This window comes from Loxodonta africana, chromosome 26, assembly GCF_030014295.1.
Source record: "Loxodonta africana isolate mLoxAfr1 chromosome 26, mLoxAfr1.hap2, whole genome shotgun sequence".
Taxonomy (NCBI): domain Eukaryota; kingdom Metazoa; phylum Chordata; class Mammalia; order Proboscidea; family Elephantidae; genus Loxodonta; species Loxodonta africana.
Genome location: NC_087367.1, coordinates 32,330,129 through 32,350,937, shown reverse-complemented (window position 1 = coordinate 32,350,937; position 20,809 = coordinate 32,330,129). Strand labels below are relative to the sequence as shown.

The 20,809-nt window shown below is 38.6% G+C and overlaps 1 long non-coding RNA gene and 1 other non-coding gene across 2 annotated transcripts in view; one reads left to right on the top strand and one right to left on the bottom strand.

The window, feature by feature from the left end:
- LOC135228705 (uncharacterized) overlaps window positions 1-20,809 on the top strand; it is a 378,080-nt gene that overhangs the window by 341,327 nt on the left and 15,944 nt on the right. The gene's annotated exons all lie outside the window — the stretch shown is intronic.
- TRNAS-AGA (transfer RNA serine (anticodon AGA)) lies at window positions 3,476-3,557 on the bottom strand. The gene has a single exon. It is a non-coding gene; the product is annotated as a tRNA-Ser (tRNA).

Genomic DNA, 20,809 nt, shown 5'->3' with positions numbered 1-20,809 from the left:
GGTGTTTTCCTATAAAACTGTAAGTTTATGTAATAGTCTTAATTCTTTATTTCTTAAAATAATATTTATTATTTCTTACTGCAATTTATGATGAAATTAATATGATTTTCTCCCTCTTCCCTCCCTTGCCCCTCTTCCACCTCCTAATTTCAGTTGACTAATCTTTCTTAGTCTACCTAAGTATTACCTTTGTTATATTAAGCAAGCTTCTCCTTCTATTATTAACTTTTAAAATTTGAATGATATTTTTGACCCCCAACTATTAAAAGTGAGAAAATGAGCATGCTTCCATTATCAGCCATTCCATGCTTTGTTCTCCTATCCATCCTAATATTTTTGGTTATACACCTTCAAGAGTTGTAACATCCCCTTCTGTCACCAAAATCCCCACGGTTGCTTTAGTCATAGTCCTATAGTTACATAGATGCAACACTCACTGCTATTTTCCCACCATTGTTTCCCCACTCATCCTTTGGTGGGCCTCCTGAAGATTCATCCAGAGGCTTCATAGAAACAATAGTCTCTGTGCTCTTGATGTTCTCAATATATTGTCAAACTTGATTTTTATGTTTTTGAACACAAGTCTTGTGTTGAAATACTAGTGAAAAAAACAAAGGCTGCCTGTAGTGGACAGCTTCATCATTCTGTCCCTGACCTTCCCTGCCTCTTGCCATTTACCTTGTTTCTACTGAGCGACCGCACATTCAGAGTTCCCAGCAGCTTTTTTTCTACCAAGTAACTGTATGTCCCTTGGCCATAGGTGATTTGTATCAAGCCCAGCCAATCAGAGTCCTATCCCTGGAAATATGGAGGAGGGGAGAGGGACAGAGAGGATTAGAGGGAGACTTCCTCTGGTTGGCTGGACCTTAAATTGTGGGGAAGGGGCTGTGATGGCCATGTTTGTAGCCAGCAAATAAGAAAAGTAGAGAGAAAGAAATGGGGGCAGAAGCACCATGAGGCAGAGATACGCAAAGATAGACGAGGAGGAACACCTCCTAGGTTCCACGTAGCTTTCCAGTTTCTGCTTCCAGTTTGTTACTGAGCCTGGCTGCTTTTCTCATTTCCCTGATACACCCTCATAATCTCATGATGAATTCACCTATTTTACTTAAATGGGTTTCTGTTATTTGCAACCACAATAAATCAACTCATACGCTGTATGCTATCATAAGTCACAACTCCTCCCAGCTAAAGAGAGTAAGAAAAATTAGTTTAGATTTTTTTCTTGTCGTGCAGAATTCTTTCCATTGTAGAGTCATCATGTGAATGCAAACACAGATTCTTTGTTAGCTAGCTTAATTACCAGATTAGATCTGATTTAAGTACCAGACACATTGTCTATGTCAATATAATGCAATAGTGGGAAATTGGGAGCAACCAAGAGATTGGGTCATTTGAATGTGCAGTGGTTCATTAAGTCTGACCAAGGCTCTTCAGGCAGGTACATCTGGATTCCCACAGCTTGCTAATTTTTTCCTCCAATTTGGTTGTGGTTGTCTTTGCCTGTAGCCCAAACATTAGCTGGTCTTCAGCAGTGTGATCAACAAACACACTTCACCAAATAGGGCTATTTCAAAAACACTCATACTCCAACATTCAAAGCTTATCAGCAGGGTCAAAATGTCCCCAGATGGTTGAGTTTTATCTTGGTGCATTGAAGATAATTTCTTAAACTTATCAAAGTTGTTGTTTCTTAAACTTATCAAACTTACCAAGAAGGTGTTAGGCATCTTGGAAATTTTTCAGGTCAGCTCAAAACACATACAAAATGTAAAGTTTAGTTAGGTTGAAAACTCTTTTTTAAATCTTCTTTTCCACTATAACAGTAATACTTGTATTTTATTAAACATTTAGAAAATAAAGGAACATAGAAGAAAAAATTCACTCAGAGTCCTACCAATCAGAGAAAAACACTTAATGTTAACATTTTGATAATTTTCTTAACAGATTTTGGTTTTAACTTTTCAGTATATTTGCTTGCTCTTTGATTTACTTAACATTTTGTTCCTTATTTACAATTCTTCATTTCCTTCTTAGCCAAGGATTTTCTATATTATTATAAAATCATTGTAAATGTTTTCAGTGTATTCGTAATATTCCATAGATGATTACCCATCATTTGGGGACATTTTTTCTAATTCTTTTTATATTTTAATGTTGCAATAAACACAATTTGCATAAATTTGTATAGTTTTTGTAGACTAGATCCTCAGACATTTCTGCCCTGTTTTGAGTATTTTCATTCTGGCAGCACAAGTTAGCCTACCTCCTTGCCCAGCTTCCCTTTTTCAATGTGCAGACCCCGGTCCCAGGCTTGGGCACTGAATGTGAGCAGTAAACTTGAAAGAACCTGAAATCTGGGTTGATCCCTTTGTTTTCACCTAAATGAGTCCCAAAGATGAGAGCTGGCTGAAAATGTGCCTGGACATGGCTTTGCCAGCTGGCGAGTTGTACCTGAATATTGAGAGATTATTAGAATCCTGCACTTTTCCAGTGAGCTTTTATCCACATTCATTTTTGTGTTGTGACAATTAGGGATGGTGCTGTGGTTTGCTTTGTGTGCATCCTGGCAGCCCCATTCACACAGATACAGGAGGAAAATCATGCAGAATGTGCACGTCACTTTGGTCTTCCATAACAAGACATGACAGCAGGATCTTGAGTCCCCCATCCTAAATTCCTAAGTAGCTATATGCTTGAAGAGATTATCTGTGGATGGTTGTCTTATTTATCTAGTGCTGCTATAAAGAACTGGGTTTTGGGGCTATAACGAAATACCACAAATAGGTGACTTTAACAGAAATTTATTTTCTCACAGTTTAGGAGGCTAGAAGTGTGAAATCAGAGCACCGGCTCTAGTGGAAGACTTGTCTCTCTGCCAGCTCTGGAGGAAGGTCCTTGTCTCTTCGGTCTCTGCTTCCTGGTTGCTTGGAGATTTCCATGTGTCTTGGCATCTATCTTACCCCATCTGTCCACTGCTTGCTTCTTTAATCTCTTTTATATCTCCAAAGAGATTGACTCAAGATATACCCTACACTAATCCTATCTCATTAACATAACAAAGACAACACACGTGGTTTAAGTGTGTCATTAACATAACAAAGACAACCCAAATGGGTTTAAATGTCTCATTAACATAACAAGGACGACCCACATGGGTTATAAAACCAAATGGGATTATAACCATGGGCATAAAGGCTAGGATTTACAACACACATTTTTGGGGGCACAGTTCAATCTATAACAACAGTTTAATGCCCTGACGGCTTTCTGCATGAAATGTCTCCTAGAGAGGGCTCTAGTAAGCACACTGAGTATAAAAAAACCTGTTGCTGTAGAGTCAATTCCGACTCATAGCAACCCTATAGGACAGAGTAGAACTGTCCCAAGGAGTACCTGGTGTATTTGAACTGCCGAACTTTTGGTTAGCACATGTAGCTCTTAACCACTATGCCACTAGGGTTTCCAAACAACGTGTAGTCAGCAGGGTCCGAACCTGTGAGGGGAGACCCCAATGTATTTCTAGTCCACCGCCTTAACCACTCAGCCATGACTACTCTTTCCTTAGCAACTTAAGTAAACTCAAAGAAGGGAAGCAGAGTCATTGTTTCTGGGTGAGATGACCTATGGACCCAGTCCTCGTTTTTGGATTCCTCTCTGTGGTTTCATTAAATCCTTTGAGCAGAACTGGAGGACTGTCCTCTGTTAGTGACCTGAATACTTCTAGTACTAGCTATTGAGGAGGGATTGATGGAGCCCCAGTAACTGGGATTAACTGCTTTCCCCCTAGTTATTGTCTTTAGTGGACAGGGAACATACTACAGTGGTATGTGGGTACTGAGATTACATGTAAGAAGTAACTGCCTTTGTTCTAGACAGCACCTCTCCCTTTATCCAGGGGTGGATTATCTAATAGGCAAGGTAAACTCAATGCTTACCTTGCTTACCAGGTCATCTGTAGTGAACAATTTCACGTTTTTTCACCACCTCAAAGATTCTGCTTTGATCTATCTCTCGCCCAGCTCCACAACACCTTCCTACAGAATCAAACCCTATTTCTGAATTACGATCCCTGACAGGGATAGACTACCCAATAAACAACATAAACACGGGCTTACTTGTGCATACTTACTAATCTGTAGTGAACAATTTCACATGGGTTTCACCACATTCCCAGTAAGCAAGGTAAGTACAGACTTACTTGTGCGTACTTATTAAATGTGTAGTGAACGATTCACGTTTTCCTCCACATCAAAGATGTGGTGAAACTCATGTGAAATTGTGCACTGCAGATTAGTAAACATGCACAGGTAAACCCATGCTTACCTTGCTTACTGAGTAATCTGCCTCTCTTGCTATCCCTGGATCCCATCCAGGGTTATGTCTCTTTTGATGCTTAGTAAAGAAATGCCAATACATTCCTCTCTCTGTGTCTAATACGTGAATATTACTACTGCAACATACTGGTAATTGGTAAATATTGGCCTCCTTTTCTACACAGAGAGTAGCTTACAGTATTTCATAGAATTTTAGAACCAGAAGACACCATAAAGACCTATAATTCAACCACCATAGCTTATAGATGGTGAAGGAGATGCAGAATGGTATTAGTGATTTTCCCATCATTGTGGAGGTATTAACACAGCCATGTCTACAGCCCGGGCTTTTGGACTGCAGCCTAGTGAGTGATCTTTTCATGAAGAAACCCTGCCAATTTTATTTTATTTATTTATTTTTACTCTGATTTAAGTGAAAATTTACAGCTCAAGTTAGTTTTTCATATGAAAATTTATACACACATTTTTACATGACCCTAAGTGCTCTCCTTATAATGTGACAGTACACCCCTTTCCACCCTGTATTTCCCGTGTCCATTCAACGAGCTTCTGTCACTTTCTGCCTTCTCATCTCTTGTCTGAACAAGAGCTGCCCATTTAGTCTCATGTATCTACCTGAGCTAAGAAGCACACTCTTCTTGAGTATCATTTAATGTCTTAGAGTCCAGAATAATCTTTGTTTGAAGAGCTGCCTCCAGAAACGGTTTTAATTTGGGGCTAACAGAGAGTCCAGGGGCCATGTCATCTGGGGCCCCTTCAGTCTCAGTCAGACCATTAAGTCTGGTCTTTTTACTAGAATTTGAGTTCTGCATCCCACTTTTCTCCTGCTCTGTCAGGGACTCTGTTTTTTTGTCTGTCAGGCCCATTATTGGTGGTAGCTGGGCACCGCCTAGTTCTGGTCTCAGCTGATGGAGTCTCTGGTTTATTTGGCCCTTTCTGTCTCTTGGGCTCATATTTTCCTTGTGTTTTTGGAGTTCTTCATTCTCCTTTGCCCCAAGTGGGTTGAGAACAATTGATGCATCTAAAACCCCAGATGCCACTCACCAAAGTGGGATAAAGAAAAGTTTAGTAATAAACTTTTTTATGCCAGTTGACCTAGATGTCCCTTGAAACCAAGGTCTCCAGGCCCCTGCCTCTACCACTCTGTCTCTTGAAGTGTTTGGTTATATTCAGGAAACTTCTTAGCTTTTGATTTATTCACAGCTGGGCTGACTTCCCCTGTATCGTGTGTTGTCCTTCCCTTCACCTAAGATAATTCTTATCTACTATCTAGTTAGCGTATACCCCTCTTCCTCCCTCCCTACCCTTGTAAACATCAAAGAGTCTTTTCTTCTGTGTTTAAATCTTTCTTTGAGTCGTTGTAATAGTGGTCTCATACAATATTTGTCCTTTTGTGACTGACTAATTTCACTCAGCATAATGCCTTCCAGGTTCCTCCATGTTATGAGATGTTTCACTGATTCATCACTGTTCTTTATCATTGCATAATATTCCATTGTGTGAATATACCATAATTTGTTTATCCATTCATCCTTTGATGGCCACCTTGGTTGCTTCCACCTTTTTGCTATTGTAAACTGTGCTGCAATGAACATGAGTATGCATATATCTGTTCATGTGAGGGCTCTTATTTCTCTAGGACATATTCCAGGAGCAGAATTGCTGGATCCTGTGGTAGTTCTATTTCTAGCTTTTTAAAGAAGCACCAAATCGATTTCCAAAGTGGTTGTATCATTTTACATTCCCACCAGTGCTGTATAAGTGCTCCAGTCTCTCCACAACCTCTCCAACATTTATTGTTTTGTGTTTTTTGGATTAATGCCAGCCTTGTTGGGTGAAGTGGTGTCTCATTGTAGTTTTGATTTGCATTTCTCTAATGGCTAATGATCATGAGCATTTCCTCATGTATCTGTTAGCTACCTGAATGTTTTCTTTAGAGAAGTGCCTGTTCATATCCTTTGCCCATTTTTTAATTGGGTTATTTGTCTTTTGTTGTTGAGGTTTTGCAGTATCTTATAGATTTTAGAGATTAGATGCTGATTGGATTTGTGGTAGCCAAAGTTTATTTTTCCCCAGTCTATAGGTTGTCTTTCAGTTTTTTGGTGAAGTCTTTGGATGAGCATTAATGTTTGATTTTTAGGAGCTCCCTGTTATCTACTTTCTCTTCTGGTGTTAGTGCATTGTTAGTAATGTTTTATATTCTGTTTATGCTTTGTATTAGGGCTTCTAGCGTTTTCTCTATTTTTCCTTCCATGATCTTTATCATTTCGGTTTTTTATTTAGGTCTTTGGTTCATTTTGAGTTAGTTTTTGTGCATGGTGTGAGGTATGGGCCTTGTTTCATTTTCTTGCCGACGGATATCCAGTTATGCCAGCACCATTTGTTAAAGAGACTGTCCTTTCGCCAGTTGATGGATTTTGGGCCTTTGTCAAATATCGGCTGCTCGTAGGTGGATGAATTTACACCTGGATTCTCAATTTTGTTCCATTGGTCTACGTATCTGTTGCTGTACGAGCACCAGGCTGTTTTAACTACTGTGGTGGTACATTAGGTTCTGGAATCAGGTAGTGCGAGGCCTCCTACTTTGTTCTTCTTCTTCAATAATGCTTTACTTATTCAGGGCCCCTTCCCTTTCCATATGAAGTTGGTGATATGTTTCTCCATCTCATTAAAAAATACCACTGAAATTTAGATCGAGATTGCTTTGTATCTGTAGATCTCTTCAGGTAAAAAAAAAAAAATTTTTTTTTTTTTAGATGTTTTCACAATGTTGAGTCTTCCTATATATGAGCAAGGCATATTTTTCCACTGATGTAGGTCTGTTTTGGTTTCTTGCAGTGGTGTCTTGTAGTTTTCTTTGTATAGGTCTTTTATGTCTCTGGTTAGATATATTCTTAAGTGTTTTATTTTCTTGGGCGCCATTGTAAATGCTATTGATTTGGTGATCTCTTCAAAGAGTTCTTTGCTAGTGTAGAGGAATTCAACTGATTTTTGTATGTTTACCTTGTATCCTGATACTTTGCTGAAATCTTCTATTAGTTCCAGTAGTTTTCTTGAGGATTCTTTGGGGTTTTCTGTGTATGAGATCATATCATCTGCAAATAGAGATACTTTTACTTCTTCCTTACCAATTTGGATGATTTTTCTTTCTTTTTCTAGCCTAATTGCTCTGGCTAGGTCCTCCAGCACAATTTTGAATAAGAGTCGTGATAAAGGGAATCATTGCCTGGTTTCCGTTCTCAGAGGGAATGCTTTCATACTCTGTCCATGTAGGATGATGTTGGCTGTTGGCTTTGTATAAATGCCTTTTATTATGTTAAGGAATTTCCCTTCTATTCCTATTTTGCTGAGAGTTTTTATCATGAATCAGTGTTAGACTTTGTCAAATGCCTTTTCTGCATCAATTGATAAGATCACGTGGTTCTTGTCTTTTGTTTTATTTATGTAATGGATTACATCGGTTTTTCTTTTAACATCGAACCATCCCTGTGTACCTGGTATGAATCCCACATGGTCATGGTGAATTATTTTTTTAATATGCTGTTGGATTCTATGGGCTAGCACTTTGTTGAGGATTTTTACATCTGTGTTCACGGGGGGATATTGGTCTATAATTTTCTTTTTTTGTGGTGTCTTTATCAGGTTTTCGTATCAGGGTTATGTTGGCTTCGTAGAATGAGTTTGAGAGTATTCCATCCTTTTCTATACTCCGAAATACTTTTAGTAGTAGTGGCGTTAGCTCTTCTGAAAGTTTGGTAGAATTCTCCAGTGAAGCCATCAGGGCCAGGGTTTTATTTGAAGAGGGGAGTTTTTTAATTACCTTTTCAATTTCTTCTTTTGTTATAGGTTTATTTAGTTGTTCTACCTCTGTTTGTGTTAATTTAGGTAGTAGTGTGTTTGTAGAAATTTGTCCATTTCCCCTAGGTTTTCAAATTTGTTAGAGTAAAATTTTTCATGTTATTCTGTTATGATTCTTTTAATTTTAGTTAGGTTTGTTGTGATATCACTCATCTCATTTCTGATTCAAGACATTTGCTTCCTCTCCTATTTTTCTTTTTTCTGTTTGGCCAGTGGTTTATTGATTTTGTTGATCTTTTTAAAGAACCAGCTTTTGGTCTTGTTAACCCTTTCAATTGTTTTTCTGTTCTCTATTTCATTTAATTCTGTCTAATTTTTATTTTCTGCTTTCTTTTGGTGCCTGAGGGTTTCTTTTGCTGTTCTCTTTTTATTTGTTGGAGTTCTTGGGTTAATTCTTTCATTTTGGCCCTTTTTTCTTTTTGGATGTGTGCATTTATTGCTATAAATTGACCTCTGTGCACTGCTTTTGCTGTGTCCCAAAAGTTCTGGTAGGAAGAGTTTCTGTTCTCATTTGATTCTAAGAATTCCATCCTTAATATCTTCTATAACCCAATAGTTTTTGAGCAAGGTGTTGTTCATTTTCCAGGTGTTTTTTTTTTTTTTTCTGTTATTGATTTCTACTTTTATGGCTTCATGGTCAGAAAAGATGCTTTGTAAAATTTTGATATTTTGGATTCTCTCAAGGCTTGCTTTATGACCTAATATGCAGTCTATTCTGGAGAATGTTTCATGTGTGTTGGGAAAGAAAGTATACTTGGCTGCTGTTGGGTTGAGTGTTCTGTATATGTCTGTCTTAGTCATCTAGTCCTGGTATAACAGAGATGCCACAAGTGGATAGCTTTAACAAAGAAAAATTTATTTCTTCACAGTAAAGCAGGCTAAAAGTCCAAATTAAGGTTGTCAGCTCCAGGGGGAGGCTCTTTCTCTCTGTTGGCCTTCTCATCAAACTTCCCCCAGACTAGGAGCTTCTCTGAGCAAGGACCCAGGATCTGAAGGACGTGTTCTGCTTCCAGCACTGCTTTCTTGGTAGCATGAGTTCCCCTGTCCCTCTGCTCGCTTTTTTCTTTTATATCTCAAGAGGTTGCCTCAAGACACAATCCAATCATATAGATTGAGTCTTGTATGACTAACACAACTGCCGCCCATCCTCTCTCATTAACAACACAGAGGCAAGATTTACAACATATAGGATAATCATACAATATGGAGAATAATGGCCCAGCCAAGTCGATACACAAATTTTGGGGGGACCTAATTCAATCCATGACAATGTCTATGAGGTCAAGTTGGTTGATTGTGGCATTTAGATGTTCCGTGTCTTTACTGAGCTTCTTTTTGGATGTTCTGTACTTCATTGAAAGAGGTGTATTGAAGTCTCCTACTATTATTGTGGAATTGTTTATCTCTCTCTTCAGTGCTGTTCACTTTTTTTTTTTTTTTAATGTATTTTGGAGCACTTTCATTGTGTGTGTAAATATTTCTTATGGTTGTGTCCTCCTGGTGTATTGACCCTTTAATCATTGTATAGTGTCCTTCTTTATCCTATTTTACTTTAAAGGCTATTTTGCCACTCCTGCTGTTTGTTGATTGTTGTTTGGTTGATATATTTTTTCCACCCTTTGAATTTTATTTTCTTTGTGTCTTTAAGTCTAAGGTGCAGGTCTTGTAGACAGTATAGACAGATCTTTTTTTTTTTTTTTTTTAATTCATTCTGCAACTTCCTGTCTCTTTTTTGGTGCATTTATTCCACTTACATTCAGAGTAATTATTGGTATGTGTGAGTTTAATGCTGTCGTTTTGATGATTTTTTTGTGTTGTTGACAGTTTCTTTGTTACACTTAATTTTCTGTGCTGATTTGTTTTTCTTTATATAGGTTCTTTCCCTCTTTTTCATTGTTGTTGATTTTGTATTTGCTGAGTCTCTATGTTTTTCTTGTTTTTTATTTTGATGTGTAGGATGTTAGTTTCCTTTGTGTTCACCTTAATATTTACCCCTAGTTTTCTAAGTTTAAACCAATATTTTATTTCTTTGTATTGCCTTGACTTCCTTTCCATGTGAAAGATCTATGACTACATTTTTTAGTCCCTCCTTTTTGTTTTAACGTTGTCATCTTTTACATAATGATGTCTCTGTTTCCCTGTTTTGAGCGTTTTAGATTTGATTCATTTTTGTGATATCCCTATCTGGGTTGATATCAGGTTGCTTTGTCCTGTGTTCTAGTGTTTGGTTGTTAATGGATGTTATTGACTTTCTAACTGGAGGACTCCCTTTAGTATGTCTTGTAATTTTGGTTTCGTTTTTGTAAATTCCCTGAACTTCTATTTGTCTGGAAATGCCCTAATTTGGCCATAATATTTGGGAGACAGTTTTGCTGGATATGTAATTCTTGGTTGCCAGTTTTTATCCTTCAAGGCTTTGTATATGTCATCCCATTGCGTTCTTGCCTGCGTGGTTTTTGCTGAGTAATCTGAACTTTGTCTTATTGACTTTCATTTGTAGATGACTTTTTGTTTATCCCTAGTTGCTCTTAAAATTCTCTCTTTATCTTTTCTTGATTCTTTGTTTTTGGAGTTTGCTGGAGCCATTGTAGTCTGCCTGTTTATAAGATTTGGTATTTTCTGTTGTCTCTGAGCCATCAATCAGTTGTTATATTTGTTTATTTTGTGTTTGCTAACCGTGTCCTAGTTTCTTGTTTTGTTTTGTTTTGATATGCCCAAATAGGCTGCTCACGTGGCTAGTTTGATTATTGGTGCCTTTGAAGCTCGAAAGTCCTGTCACCAGATGGTTAGATCTGTTATTAGGTATGTGAGCCCAGGAGTCTGTTTACATTCCTTGTATGGATTCATCTCAGGTGTCTAGGTTGTTGGTCACCAATTGTGTGGTGCAGGCTCTTGCCTATAGTTTTAGGTGGGCAAGGGTGATTGGTGTAGGCACAGGTATCTGCCTGTAGTAGGGAGTCATCCATTGAGAAAGGCAGGGGGCTGACAGCAGCCTCTGAGTGTCTGGAGAAAACTGTGCCCCTGTCCCCTAGAGTGCATAGGTGGGAGGGTTTGCTGCTGGACTATGGGCACCCAGTGCTGTTGGCTGTAAGGACTTGAAGGCACCACTTATTCTTGAACCCCTGTTGCAGGTGACTAGATGGTGTGGGTGGAGCCACCAGTTCTTAGGCCCCTGATGTGGGTAAATGAGGACCTTGCTTAATAGGTATAGTGATGTCAAATGTCACGGACCTTCCCTTTCACCGTATAGCTGACAGAGTAGAAGTTAAGCTTCTGGTATATACCCTGTCGTATTGTGCTAATGAGGGCCTATGCTGTTGAAATGGGCCCACACGGGCCTATGCAGCGGTTAAAGGTATTCAAATTCTATGGACCCCTTATGCATGTGCCTAAGCAAAGGAGCTGTGCCTGCCCTATGTTCCGGTTTAGGGAAGCCAACAGATTAGTTTTCCCTGTTTGTTAATTTTTCTCTATCCAAGGCTGGGAGAATGGCTCAGGGCACATGATAGGTCCTACTTCCAGTCCAGGGGACATGGCAATCTCTGATGCTGGCTCAGGATCTGGTGCAGAGCAGGGAGAGGTCAGGTAAATGGGTGAGAGGTTTTTCCCAAAGGGATGTTTTTTGATCTGCATGGTAGGTTAGATGCATGTACTTATCTTTTGCCAGTTGAGGGCCACTTTTCACTGTTTCTGGAGGCGTGAGTAGACTGTTTGCTGCTCAGTCTCTCCTGATATGGAAAATGTGTCCTGAGCACCACTACTTGCCTCACCATGCACAGCCAATCTGGCCTGCGGGGTGCTGGTTCCCTCTGGGTCAGGTCTGGCAACACCTTGCTGCTTCTGAATGGTCTCTCTCTCTCCCTGCCACTCAGTCTGGTTTCTCAACTTTGGCTTTGATGTTCAGAGCTCCTAGAATGTCATATATAATAGAGTCACTAGTTTTTTCAGTTCTTTGTTGTAAGAGGGACCACCGGAAGCTTCTGAGTACTTTACCATCATGGCCCCTACTCCTAGCCAATTTTTAAGAAGCTATAAGTAATGTATTTCAGTATAATTTTGTTTAGAACAAAAATATTTTCTGAGGCAAGAGAAAGAAGAACAGCAAAGTGTTCATTATTATTATCATTGTTGTGACCTCTATTCAGCATACTATATTATGCTTATTCTCAGTAGAGGTATCTGTGGAAAAGCAATTGCTATAGCATGATAACTATTTCCATGTTGAAAGGATATATTCAGAGTTCTTTGCTTTGCAAATATCATGTGTTCCAATTGCTTTCCCTGTGCAAAGATGGATACAAAGCCTTGCTACAAAAGAAAAGCCTTGGAATCAGCCAGAACTGAGTTTGAATCCATGTTATTTGCTGCAAGTCTCTTACACATTATTTAATTTTTTTGAAGTTTAGTTTCCATCATCTAAAAAATGGAGATGATTATATCACTTCATTGTATCATCAAGCAAATTAAATAATGTAGTATGTAAAGTGACTGCATGTAGTGAGTATCAATAAATCCCTATCTTCAACACCCATTACCATCTTTAAATCCCTATCTTAGCAGCTGCTTTTTATATTTCAGATTTACCCTTGGATAATTGCATAGATCACACTACAAAAAGGGGCATATGTTAGGGAATCATCAGTTTCTAGCTTCTCAGAAAGCTTGCTCTTGATATCTATAGGAGTCCCCAAGTGGTGCAAATGGTCATTGAACTTGGCTGCTAACCAAATAGTTGGAGGTTTGAGTGACCCAGAGTTGCCTCAGAAGAAAGGCCTGGCAATCTGCTTCAGATAAATCAGCCACTGAAAACCCTATGGACTATAGCTCTACTCTGACACATGTGGGGTTGTCATGAGTTGGAACTGACTCAACAGAAACTTTTTATTTTTATTCATTTTTTTGGTGTACTGTCTACAGACAATTCTGAAACTGCCTGTGCAAGAGTGGCAGAAAGGCAGAACATTGGTAATTTCTATGATCTTTGTCAAAGTTTTTAGGAAGAAGCACCTGAGAATTAATACTAGGAAAGGAAAGAGTAAATACAGATAACTCTTCTTCTTTATGCCTACCACTCCCCTGACCATGTTAGAGAATGCAGTGTTGATTGACTGAAGGTTGAAACCATCTTTATATCTAAGGTCAGAACCTGGAATTTACTGTATTGTGATTTTTGAGTGATATTAGAGAATATGATTCTAATTTCATTGGTCACTTATATAGAGATGAATGGCACAACAATCTTCTAAATCAGAATGTGTTCAAAGGACCAGGATAGCATCACTCAAGGGATGGGGCTTTAGAGCTACAAAGTCCTGGGTTCAGATGCGTTATCTTCGGCCACAAAGAAATTATTTTGCCTTTCCCAGCCTATTTTCAACAACAACAGAAAATCCAAAAAAAAAAAAAAAAACCCAAATCCATTGCTGTTGAGTGGATTCCAACTCATGGCAACCCCATGTGTTACAGAGTAGAGCTCTTCCATAAGGTTTTCTTTATTGTTGCAGTGCAGCTGGGTGGGTTAGAACCACCATCGTTTTAGTTAGTAGTCAAGCACCAAACCATTTGTGCCACCCAAGCACCTACATTAAATGAGAATGATTCCTATTAGTAACACCCATATCACTTAGTAGGAGTTCAGTAAATAGTAATTATTTGTACCTATTATTATAGTTTTGTTATTTTGATAGTTAGAACTGCTTTTCATTTGTCTGTGTAAGATTTTTTTTTTCTAACCTTTTGATGGAAGACGGAATGCTAGTTCAGCCTGGTTTTCAGTGACAATGGTGTCACTGAAATACTAGGAGGAAAGTCACAAGAAGGAAATATAGGAGAGCCCAGTGACTGGAATTTGAGTTCCAGTGCGGAGCTAAGAGTATGGAAGCTGGGAAGAAGAAGCAGGAAGGAGAGAAGGCCTGTAAATATTCTAAGGGATGCACTAGACGTGGGTGGTGCCTCCATTTGAAATTTTTTTAAAAAATCATCTGTTATGGATATGGTAAAAAGGTGAGTAAACTTGGCAAAATGGGACAGACGCATGATAGAAAAATCATTTAAAACACATAATCATAGCCAATTCCTCTCACAATTGAGAGTTGAGTCAGTTCTGACTCATAGCGACCCTACAGGACAGAGTAGAACGGCTCCATAGGGTTTCTAAGGAGCAGCTGGTAGTTTCGAACTGCGGGCCTTTTGGTTAGCAGCAGAGCTCTTAACCACTGTGCTTCCGGGGCTCCCCTAATTGCTAATTAGCTGTATAAACTTTGCCATCTCGCTTACTTATAGCGATTTCCTGGCTCTGATGCTTTCTAACTATGCTATATGTAAACATAATAAGCACTCACACAAAACATCTGTCTCAAAATTGGTTTAGATTCCTAAAGAAGCCAGAAATTCTGATTATGATCACAGTAAAAAAGATCATACTGTTTGTTATACTAAGGCCTTTTCATTATTTTTTTTTATTACCTTAGCAGTGTTTTAAATAAGAAGATTAAAATTCAAATAGAGTATAATAAGGTCATAATATCTCAAAACATATTTCAGATTCAGTTGTTCTTTGCTCAGACACTGTGGTTTCTAAATATAGTGATATCTGAAAGGTCTTACTTGGTATAATCATAAATTTCTATAATTTCTACCCACTCTTCAAATTTTATATAAGGCAGATAAAATTTCCTGAAGACCATTTAAAAAAGCAGTGTTTTCTCCTGGGCACTATGCTCAAGGCCATGCAATACATGACCTCATTTAATACAATAATGCTATCAAGAAGTGAGTATTATATTATCACCATTTTCTAAAGGAAACTCTAGTTTACAGTTTTAATATCTTGTACAAAATTGCAGTTATTAAGGAGATCAAACTCAGGCCTGTTTGACTTCAAAGCCCGTGTTCTCGATCATTTTTATACTCTCTCACTTGCTCTCTCTGCTCTCTCTCTCTCTGCTTTGTAGAAGACTGAACTACCAAGTTCAACAGGCTTCACAGTATTTCACCTCGCCATTATTTTACTTAGTCACAAGACTCTTCTAGAACCTGTTCTTGGAGTTCATCAAAAGTCCTTTCTCCTTTGCATTTAAAGAGTTTGGATAAATTAGGATTCTTTCCACTTCTTCCTGTTACTACCTGGAGAAAAACATATTGAAGAATAATATGGCAAACAAAACCAAAAAATCCATTGTTGTCAAGCAGAATCTGACTCATGGCACAGGTGACTCATCAAAAAAATCATAAAAGACAATTAAAAAACAAAACAAAACATTGCCTTTGAGTTGATTCCAACTCATAGCGACCCATAGCACAGAATAAAACTCCCCTGTTGGGCTTCCAAGAAGTAGCTGGTGGATTTGAACTGTGGCAATAGGGTCTCTGCACTCTGCCACTCTAAAGTTCTGATTAATTTTCTTTTTATTAGAAACCAATTGGTAAAATTCTATCAAATGTTCCTGGATTACTGGGAGAGAACTTTCTCCAGAGGCTGTGGGCCTTGCCTCATAAGGACTGATGGGGGCAGCAGAGGGCTTCCTAAGTAAGCATTGTGAGGCCAGGAAGAGGAGATCTTCTGACTTAGCAGTGAGAGATGGGACAAGGGTGAGTAATTGTGGGAGGGGCTTTTTCAGGAATCCTGGTAGGCAGAGAAAAGAGAAATCAAGTCATGGATATAGCTAGGCCAGGTACGAAAAAATCAGAGAAATTGCCAGGATGGGAGTTGAGGATAACATGGCAGTTGACTAGATGGAACCCCATCTGTAGAGCCAGGCTCTCTGTCTAGCTGTATTCAGCTTAAAGCTATAAAAGCTGCTATAATTTTGTTTTTTTAAAGCCATATGTGGCGCCAGTCATAAATAATACTTATACTTACTTGCTATCTAATTCTCATGAAAATTCTATGATGGGTATTATCCAAATGTCACAGATAAATAGACTGACCAAGGTCATAACGTTTGTGGTTAGATCTCAGGTTCCAGGTTCTCTCCCTTCAATTGTCAACACCAGGCCAGTTTTCCTCTAGAGAAAGATTATCTCCGTAATAAGGAAATGTGAAGAAAATCAATGCAATGATATTTTTAAAGGCCTAAATTTTCTTTCTAAATTTGTTTTGTCTAAGCAATATTCTTTAGAATGATTTTTTTTTTTTAGAATGAAAACATTTGGCATTATTTGACATACCACTCAATTAATTAAATTGTGGAAAGATCTGAGGGTGATAATAAAATAGTCAATATCACAGTAGATACCCCTAAGTAGATATGGAGTCTCTGAGAGTCTCAGTTGCACAGATATGCAAGACCTTGAGGGCTTCAGTCACTCACAGAATTGTCACCTCTTCTCAGAAGTTATAATATGTTACAATATAAACTTGATTTATACTAAGTTGAAGGTAAAAAATTGAAACAGCCATTTACATATACTCAGATTGTTTATGAAGTTGCAACAATCTAGATACATTGGTATAAAATTCTAAGGTAATTTAGGAATTTAAGTCTAGTTTAATTTAAAATTTAATTCTAGATTATCCTGGAAAACAAACTTCAGATTTAAATTTCTTAATTATCTTGGAATTTTAAATCTGGATTATCCTGGAAAAGAAACTTCAAATTTAAATTTCTAAATTATCTTAGAATTTATCATAAATTAAGTTTATGTGGTAACATAGCTTCTGAGAAGAGGTGACAGTTCCGGAGAAGCCAGATTTTGTGGAGACCCTATTATCTCAGGATTTGATTGCAATGGCGAAATCAGCAAAATTAAAAAAGAACAAAAAGTCAAAGTTGATCCTAGTTATGGTGCAAACACAGGATACTGTGCCTAATCTGAACACTGCCTGGAAGCAAATGACAAATGTATAAATAAAATAATTGTCAAACAACTGTCTTTTTTTACGGTTGGCCATGTGCAGGTCAACAAACAATAGAAATTTCTTTTCTCTTAAGGTGCTTGATATGTCAGTTTTATGCATCTCTGTGGACTCTGCTTAGGCTAGTACATTTTGCTAGATTAAGGCTATGTTAATCTATTGCATTGAATTTTGAAGCTCAATCTTTGGATCAACTCTGTTAATTTAAAAAAAGTCAAGTTAGCCAAATGCTTTGTGTGTGTGTTTGTATGTCTCTCTGTGTGTGTGTGTGTGTGTGTTCTGTGTTTGCATAAACATGTGCGTATAATATGTCCTGTGCATCTTTGTATCCTCTTTGCCTAGCAAAGCTCTTGGCTAGTAGGTGTCTCTCATCGATGTTTCTGAACAAAACTGTACTGTTTCCACAGGGAAATTAGATAGACTTCTGCTTTTTAGCAACGATGCAGCTGATGGAGTTGAAGGACAGTCATGTTGAGGAGTCAGCACAACCAAATTCTAGTGACCTATATTATTTTGGGAAAGCCATGGAACTTCTGCTTGTTCATCTGTAAATGGGGATATTGTCTTTCTCCAAAGTTTGTTGAGTGTTAAAGGAGTTAACAAGTATAAAAGTCCTACAAAACCAAAAAACCTGTTGCTGTGGAGTCAATTCCCACTCGTGGGGACTACGTGTGTTACAGGTAGAATTGCTTCATCGGGCCTCGATGGCTGTAATCTTTATGGAAACAGATGCCCAGGACTTTCTTCCGTGTCGCCACTGGGAAGGTTTGAACTGCCAACTTTTCAATTAGTACAAGAGTCCAAATGGTTTGCGCCACCCAGGGACCTTTTAAAACTGCTATATAAGCTGTGAATGTTATGTAAATAAAAGTACCTATTTTATTTTGGGGATCAAGTTTTCATTTCCAAACTTCACAATTCATAATGGACACGAGTCCCCATTTCATGAGAACTTGTTACCCACACACCCAAACTCTGGAGAGGTGGTTACCCTGCAGTTTAAGATGAATGTGGACACTTTCTCCTCCTGTCAGTGACTAACTCACAAGCAGACTTAATATTCCTCTGTCTTTCATGGGATACAGACTCACGGTATGACTAGGAAAAGTCACAGAGTGAAGTTCTCCTTTATATCAGTGCTGTAGCAAAGTGGTGAAGAGCTTTAAACCTGAATAATAAACAAAATATATTGCTGGGGTTTTCATCCTGCAGCCCATTCAGAGTGTCTTGAATGTGTATCAAGACAGGTCCAAGATAGAGGATAGCCAACAATGAGGTGAGTGAGAAAAAGATGTTGGGGGAGATTCTTGTTCCTGTTCTTTCTCAGAGTACTGAGGCCATTTGAAATGCTGATAAGTAAGTTAAAAAAAAAGAGAAAAAAAAGCCCCACACATTTATTGAGCAGTTAACCAAGTAGTGTAGATTTGTGCTATATTCGTTTTCACTGGGTTTCACTTGGATGTAGCTTATGGCCCTCCAGGTTTTACTGTTGTAGGTTTGGACACATCCATCCAGCTTAGGTCCTGGAGTAAACACAAAAATGACAAAAGCTGTTTTATTTGGATTTATTGCAATAGAGCTCATGGCCATAAACTCACTCAGCACCAAGCACAGTGCCTTGGCCAGAGTGGGCAATGGTAATACATGTTGACTGAATGAAAGAATAAAAATAAGCCTGGAATAAAATCTTAATTTCTTATTAAGACTTTGTGGTACCTATGTAGCAAGCCATGCAAATGATCTGATTTCTGTTTCATTCTCTAATTTTACCTTGCTTACCTCATACCCTATTTTATTTGCTCTCCTATATACCAGCCCTGCAGGTCTTCTTTATATTTGTCCATATTTCCAAGGGCTTTCCTGCCTCAGGTTCTTTGTATGTGCACTTTTCTCCATCTATAATGCTCTTCACAGGCTCCAGGATCTTCCAATGTCTGGTTCCTTCAAGTTACCTAGATCTCACCTCTTCCATAGAGCCCCCCTGACACCCTGTGATGGACAAACTCAGAGGTGGCCTCCATGATTCCTGCCTGCTGTGTTCATATCTTTGTGTTATCCCCTCCTCTGAGTGTGGGCAGACCTGTGACTTACTTCTAACCAATAGAATATGATATGATGCAGTCAGCAGACATATTGGGAAAGCTCACACGTCAAGGAACTGTGGGTGGCTCCTAGGAGCTGAGTGCTGCCTCCCATCAACAGCCAGTAAGAAGCCTGATCCCTCAGCCCTACAGTTAGGCAATGAATTCTGCCAAAAAAAGCTGAAAGAGCTTGGAAGTGGATCCTTCCCAGTCAAGCCTACAGATAAGAAAGTAGCCCAGCTGACACCTTGATAGCTTCTACGTGAGACTCTAAGCGGAGGACCATACTAAGCCACACTAGACTTATAACCAAAAGAAACTGTAAGATACTAAGTGTGTGTTCTTTTCAGCTGCAAAGTTAGTGGTAGTAAAATATTCCATATCTAACAAATGTCACCCTCACCTCAATTACTCCCTCGTTTTTTTCATCACTTTGTTCAAATCCTTCTTAAAATGTGATGCAACATTTATTTGCCTTCTTTTAATTATCTGTCTTCCGTCCCTTGAATCTCTTACTAATTTTGTAACCTCTGACAAGTCACTTGAATTCTCTGAAGCTCATTTTCTTCAGGTATGAACTGTGTTAATCATACCAATCCTCCCAAAGTTGTGGGTATTAACTAGGCTTGGAAGTAGACCTGCATGATATTTTCACTCCTGTCTTTTCTGACTCATCTGGATATCCCACATTTTGATGCTTGTTGTTGTTGGTAGGTGCCGTTCAGTTGGTTCTGAATCATAGTGACCCTGTGTAAAACACAACAAAACACTGCCCAGTCCTTCGCCATCCTTACAATCATTGTTATGCTTGAGCGCATTGTTGCAGGCACTGTGTCAATCCTCTTTGTTAAGGGTCATCCTCTTTTTCACTGATCCTCTGCTTTACCAAGCATGGTGTCCTTCTCCGGAAACTGGTCCCTCCTGATAACATGTCCAAAGTATGTAAGACTTAGTCTCGCCATCCTTGCTTCTAAGGAGCATTCTGGCTGTATTTCATCCAAAACTGATTTGTTCATTATTTTGGCAGCCCATGCTATATCAATAGTCTTCTCCAACACCATAATTCAAAGGCATCAATTCATCTGTCTTCCTTATTCATCATCCAGTTTTTGCATGTATATGAGGTGATTGAAAACACCCTGGCTTGGATCAGTCACACCTTAGTCTTCAACGTGGTATCTTCCCTTTTCAACACTTTAAAGAGGACTTTTGCAGCAGATTTGCCCAATGCAATGCATCCTTTAATTTCTTAACTGCACTTCCATGGGTGATGATTGTGGATCAAAGTAAAACAAAATCCTTAACAACTTCAACCTTTTCTCCATTTGTCATGATGTTGCTTATTGGTCCAGTTGTGAGGATTTTTGTTTTCTTTAAGTTGAGGTATAATCCATATTGAAGGTTGTGGTCTTTGATCTTCAACAGTAAGTGCTTCAAGTCCTCTTCACTTTTAGCAAGCAAGGTTGTGTCCTCTTGCATAACAGAGGTTGTTAATGAGTCTTCCCCTCCAATGCTGATGCTGCATTCTTCTTCGGGTAGTCCAGCATCTTGAATTGTTTGTTCAGCATACAGATTGAATAAGTATGGTGAATGGATACAACTCTGGTGCATACTTTTCCTGACTTTAAACCATGCAGTATCCCCTTGTTCTGTTTGAAAGACTGCCTCTTGATCTG